Source organism: Mauremys mutica, chromosome 16, assembly GCF_020497125.1.
Source record: "Mauremys mutica isolate MM-2020 ecotype Southern chromosome 16, ASM2049712v1, whole genome shotgun sequence".
Classification (NCBI taxonomy): Eukaryota; Metazoa; Chordata; order Testudines; family Geoemydidae; genus Mauremys; species Mauremys mutica.
The window spans coordinates 25,158,958-25,164,821 of record NC_059087.1 but is presented as its reverse complement, the minus strand read 5'-3'; the positions used below and the strand labels follow the sequence as shown (position 1 = coordinate 25,164,821).

The 5,864-nt window shown below is 39.5% G+C and overlaps 1 long non-coding RNA gene across 1 annotated transcript; it reads right to left on the bottom strand.

The window, feature by feature from the left end:
* Positions 1-241: 241 nt before the first annotated feature.
* LOC123351184 lies at positions 242-2,250 on the bottom strand. The gene is made up of 3 exons (XR_006573948.1): positions 1,866-2,250; positions 1,218-1,329; positions 242-1,025 (listed from the first exon to the last, which is right to left on the bottom strand). It is a non-coding gene; the product is annotated as an uncharacterized LOC123351184 (long non-coding RNA).
* Between the last annotated feature and the right edge of the window lie 3,614 nt (positions 2,251-5,864).

The following is a 5,864-nucleotide window of genomic DNA, read 5'->3' as shown; positions in this document are numbered from 1 at the left end:
ATGTCAGCCATTCACAGCCCACAGATCTGCCCCCAGCAAAGATCTCCTCAGTGCTGCTGCCGTCCATCCACATCAGCCACTCTCAGCTCACTGTCCAATCTTGCCATCCATCCGTGTCACTCTCAACCTCCAGTAATGCAGGGAAGAGACACTGAGGAGGCAGAGGAATTAACAATACACTTTCTTGTGTCACATAGATTTGAGGAGGAGAAAGAGCTGGGATGGGAAGAGGATTCTCCCATTACTCTGACCAAGCCATTCCCTTTCAAATCCCTTCACTAGCCTCATCTCTCTTTCCACAGCAGATTCAAGCTTCTCAGCCTTACCTTTGAAGATCTCCACCTCTACTGTCATCTCATCTGCATCCTAATGCCCTGCCCAAGCTGCTCTCCGTGTCATCACTTTCTTCTAGTCTTGTCTCCATGCCTTTTTTAACACCAGCTGCTAACCCCTGGAACAGCATCCCTCCCACAACTGTCTTCTGCAAATCTGTCCTTTAAAAAACCACTTGTTTCATGTATCCTCCCATTGCTGATTAACAACGAGCTGCCCCCACTCTTGCTTATCAGCCTCTTTATGGCCTGTACTGAGTATATCAAATTTAGATTATAAATTCCTCCAGGCAGGCACCAGTCTAACTTAAGTGTTTTGTAAATTGCAGATTAGGTGGGATTGAGGGGTTTTTTGGGGGGGGGGAAGAAAGGGGAGACAAAGACTCAGGTGGGAAGAGACAGGCAGAAAAAGAACAAAGAATGAAGGGAGGGATGAGAGGAGAAATGAAGGAAAGAGGTTTGCTAAACAGTGGAAAGAGAGAGACGGCTAATGTATTTGATTAAAATGCAACATTAGCAAGCACAGTATGATTTGACAAGTGTGAACAAGTTCATATCAATGTTAAAATGCACTACATCTGGCAGTATGTCGATTTTAAGGCAGTACTTTCCTTCTCCTTCCCATGCTGGGATTCTGTGTTCTTGGTTTTCTCTTGGATCCTCTTCTAAGATGGTTAGGTCTACAGGAAACATCTGAAAAGATGGATTGGACAGATAACAGCTATAAACAGATATTAATTAAAGTTATCATTTCCCTCCACCTCACCAGATTAGCTTGTTACAAAATAAAAGATTAGCAAAACTCAGCAAGAAGGTGATACACACTCAAATACAAGGAATAATTTAAAACAAATGTTGGGGTTAACCATATGGCATTTAACCTACCTGTCCCCTGGTGTTTTTTTTTCTTTAGCAAATATATGGCAAGGAGATCACTTGTCTTTTGGAATTCCATAACAGAGCTGGGGCACTGAATTTAGCAGCTGCAGAATCTTAACTGAAGCAGCATACATACATGGAAAGGAATTTTAATTTTTTCTCTTTACTTTCTTTAGGGATCTGTGTTGACTCTTGTCTGAGAAACCTATGCCCTCTCATTGTTAAATTATGATAAAATTATATATGTATGTGTGTAGGCATATGGATTTGCATTTGAAGCTTTATCAGTTCTTGTCATTAGTATGTACTTATATAACCCCTGGACTGTGTGCATATTAACCTTTAGTTTTTAGGAAGTCTGCCGCCTCTCTTCCCCTTGGCCGTACTTCGAGTCACAGGCAGAGGTTTCTAGGATAAACATCCTTCCATATTTCAATGCTGCTGAGTCACACCATTTTACACCCCTCTCCCAGTGCCCTATGGTGGAGCCACCATCATTCCAGCTGAGGAAGGGTAGGACCTTCCTTCAGAGCGCATCAATGCTATTCCATCAGCCACCAGAGGAGTGTCTTTTTAGTGACATGAGCTGCCAGAACTCCCATTTCATCTCATTTTAGGGGAATTGTCATGCTCAGTGGTTTATTCTACGTGTACCTTTTGATGATGTACTTTGTTGTATTGGAGCATCCGGCATTTACAACTCAGAGCAAAGCAGGCTTACTTTTGCCCAGAAAGCTTCCCTCCCTGCCTCACAGCTAATATGAGGAAATTGCCACTTAATATATATAAAAGGTTTGGAACCTATCAGTCATTTGCGGGGGAGGAGGAAGGGGCTGGAATTGGAAAGGAAAATCCCAAGGTTTTGGGATGCAGGGACAAATTCAGCCCTGGGATAAATAGCTGCAACTGTCTGACTTCACCAGAATTATGTATGCTCATAGCAGGACTGAATTGGACCTACAGGCTCTTAAAAATCAGTGGGCCGAATAAAACAGATTTATCGTTTGGGGGGGGGGGAAGTCTTTTTGCTCTGTACTTAGTGTCCTGTACTGCTAAAGAATGCTGCAAAATCTTTGTTTTTGACAATAAAATGGTGCCCATGGCAACACCACGTGATGTCACAGAAACAAGGAGTGTGAGGTCATAAATCCTTCAGAGAAAAGAATACAACCATAAAGGGGCACAATTGTATAAATCATTACATATATGTGTTTTGGAGTTAAAGTTGAATTTTTTGTTCTACAGAGCTCAATTTCACTCTTTTTTTTTCCTAAAAATAAAAATAATAATAATAAAAAGACTGAGTGGAAAGATTTATCCCAGGAATTTCCTGTTGGCTGATGTCCAGGAAGTAGAGAATGCCAGCAATAATGTGAACAATGCAAGTTCCTCCTGGGTCTGCTTCAAGAAAGCTTCCAAATCTCCCCTCTTACTTGGCTGAAATATGACAGAGCGTTGGAGAGGTTACCAGGCTTTGTACCCAGAGGTTTGTGTGGAAACATTTGTTTTTCCCCCTCTCTCTCCCGGCTTCAAATTAGAGGAGTCCAACAACTCATGCCATTGAAACAAACATCTTGCTATAGCAGAGTGAGGAATGTTTCCCACTTGAGACAACACCCCTCCCTAGGACGATGTACAAATCTGCATTTGCCATGCTGTTGTGGAATTTAGGAACACTGGACATTGCTAATACCACACGGGTTCAGATTAGTGGTCTGTCTAGTGAAGTATTTTTTCTCCAATAGTGGCTAGTATTAAATGCTTCAGAAGGAGGTGCCAAGAAACCCTGTAGAAGGCAGTTAATTATGAAATAATCTGCTCACTGGCTAAGTTTCTTCCTAGCCCCGGGTTAAAGACTGGCCTATGGCTTGAAGCAAGAGGGTTTACATCCCTTCTAAAACTTTATTTTTAAAACTGTATCTAGTTATTCTTGTTATACATATAATTGCCCAATCCCGTTTTTTAATCAACTTGCATGACGTAGTTGGAATATGACATAGCAACACTTTTCAAATAACAGGTAAATTATCATGGAATAAGTATAAGTAAGGAATGGGGAATTATGGCAGCACACGTGGTTGGTGGTGGTGGAGGATCAATTTGTCTTATGAGCTGTATTTGGCCCTATGCTTCCTAATCCAGATATGTTTTCCATACTAGAGTATATTTTAAAGTTATTTTTTCTAACTGCTCTTATTTTACTAATGCTTTTTGTAGACATTTTGGTCCGAGGATCACAAAGCCCTTTACATATGTTATCTAATTAAAGCTCTCTATACCTATGTAAGGAAGAGTCGGGGATCACTTTACCCACCACTGGAATGTGGCCATCACAGGGGTGCAACTTGGTAGCTATTTAACAATGCATAACAAAACTAGACAAAAATTACAATAGCTAATAGTTAAAAAATTGTCAGTATACAAACCCAAGTGTTCAAAACTCATGGGCTAGGCCCCTCAAAAAACATTGACTTAAAAAGCATGAGATTTAAAAAAAAATACATTTGGATTTTTCTAATTTACCTTTTGAATTTTGAGTCTTTACTGTGTGGTCTTTTTGTATTTTCAATGTTTTCTCTCTAAACATGAAGGCTAAAAACATGCTTTTTTTAAAATTAAAGTTGATATTCTTATTTATTCACGTGACTCCAGGAGCTGGAACTTTAAGAAATACATCAAATATCATGAAACTTGCAGTAAAATCAGAGTTGGCAACACTGAAGTTAGGACAGGAAGTAATGAACAGCACTGCTTTCATTTGAAAGTTCTGGGAGAATTTAGATAGAATACAATGATTGAAGTTGGAATTTGTCCAGGACCAGGGTTAACACCCCTACTCTTGCGACAAGTGTTAAGAGGTCTTTGATGATCACAAGAGTCAAGAATATTGGGTTTACAATACATTGAATCTGAATGATGACACATTGTTCCATAGTGTCTTTTAATGCCATGCTGAGGCAAGAGGTCAGTACTGACTCAGAGAGAAAAATAATGTTCCCTACTAAAATCACCAACACCACTTCCTGAAACACGTGGAGTTCACCCATTAAATTACTGACCCCGACCAACCCTGCTTAGGAGACCTGACAGGATCAAAGCACAAAGTGTTACAGCTTTCATACTTGTGGGAAGTAATATAGTAACACTGAGAATTTTAATAAACTGGGAGTAATAGCCTAATACCTTTAAAAATCTGACTCTCACTGATTATCTATTGTAGATCTAAGCCTAATTAATTATAAATGCAGAGTTTATACATACATGTATAGATCATTTTCCATAACAACTAAACACATTCAGTAGGTTAAAACTGATGCTGCTGAAGCACTTGGATGCATAATTCAAAATGCTATAGCTGGGGGATAAAGTTACAGGCAGGGGTGTTACCACCCCTTGGAGGTTGGCAGAAGGGGGTAATTACCAACAATGATCTAAGAGTGCTATATATATATATATTTATACCACATATGTGGCCATGGTAACCACCACAGAAACGCCTTTATTTTTAAAACCATGGTATAAATGTCAAGCCATTACACAAAGTGGCTTCAAATGTACTGCTGGGGTTGTCTAAGCTCTTTCCATACCAATCACAGCAGTGTTTCTATAGTAACTAATGCATTTCAAAAGGGAAAAATGGGATGGAGGCTAAAAAAATAAAATAAAGAAATAAAAATAATGACAAAGATCAAACAAAATAAGTAGCATAAAGAAAATACATGATTGGCGGGGTGCGAAAAAGTTTTTATTGCTGCTTGTTTGGAACAACCAGAACTTCTCACTCATGACGGTGCCACTTGGCCATCTAAGACATATTCTGTCTCTCTAAACAGCTTTAATGTGCCCAACACTGTAGTATCTAAGCACACATAAACTGATGGCAGTAAAGACTTTATTCTATCCATCCACCACATCCATCAAGACAGATAGACAAGGCTGAGCAAAACTGGGGATGAATTCCCGCACCCCCTCGCCCTTAATTTCACAGTTTTTAATACCTTGAAAATTCTCACTTTTTGCATAAATCTTAAGAGCCCTTTTTGATGGGTGGGTGTTAGGGGGAGATCTGTTTCTGAAATCTACTTCTAGGCTGACATTTCATATTTTCAAAATTTAACTTTCAAGTACCAGAACGGCTATCTTTGTCCATTTTGGCTGCAGGATAGAAGACTGGGAGTGATAGAACACCATGTAGAACCAATATCATGTGATGTTTGACCAATCATAGCCAACCAGCCAACATGGCTCCAAAATGGAAAAGGCCACATGAAAATTTGCCAGTGCATCCTCAGTGACCCCAAGAACAAAATGTTACTGACCTATTTTGAAATTTTCTAAGACTTGCTTCAATTTCGCAAACATTCCATGAACCTGAAAAGCTGGCAAAATTCAATAATAAAACATTTCTCCGCTTATTTTGCCCAGCTGCAATGGAAAGAGAAATCAGTCAAACCAATAAATCCACCAGAATATAAATCCACAGTGTATTTTAGCTTCCACATACATTAAAAGAGAGCAAAAGATGCATCTCATTAGCTAACAAATTGATGGATATGCTACACATTTCATATAAGATCCTAAATAATGTGAGGGAAAGAGATGAGAAATACACGGAGGCTTAACGGAGCCTGCCTTGTTTCTCTGTGCCTTGTC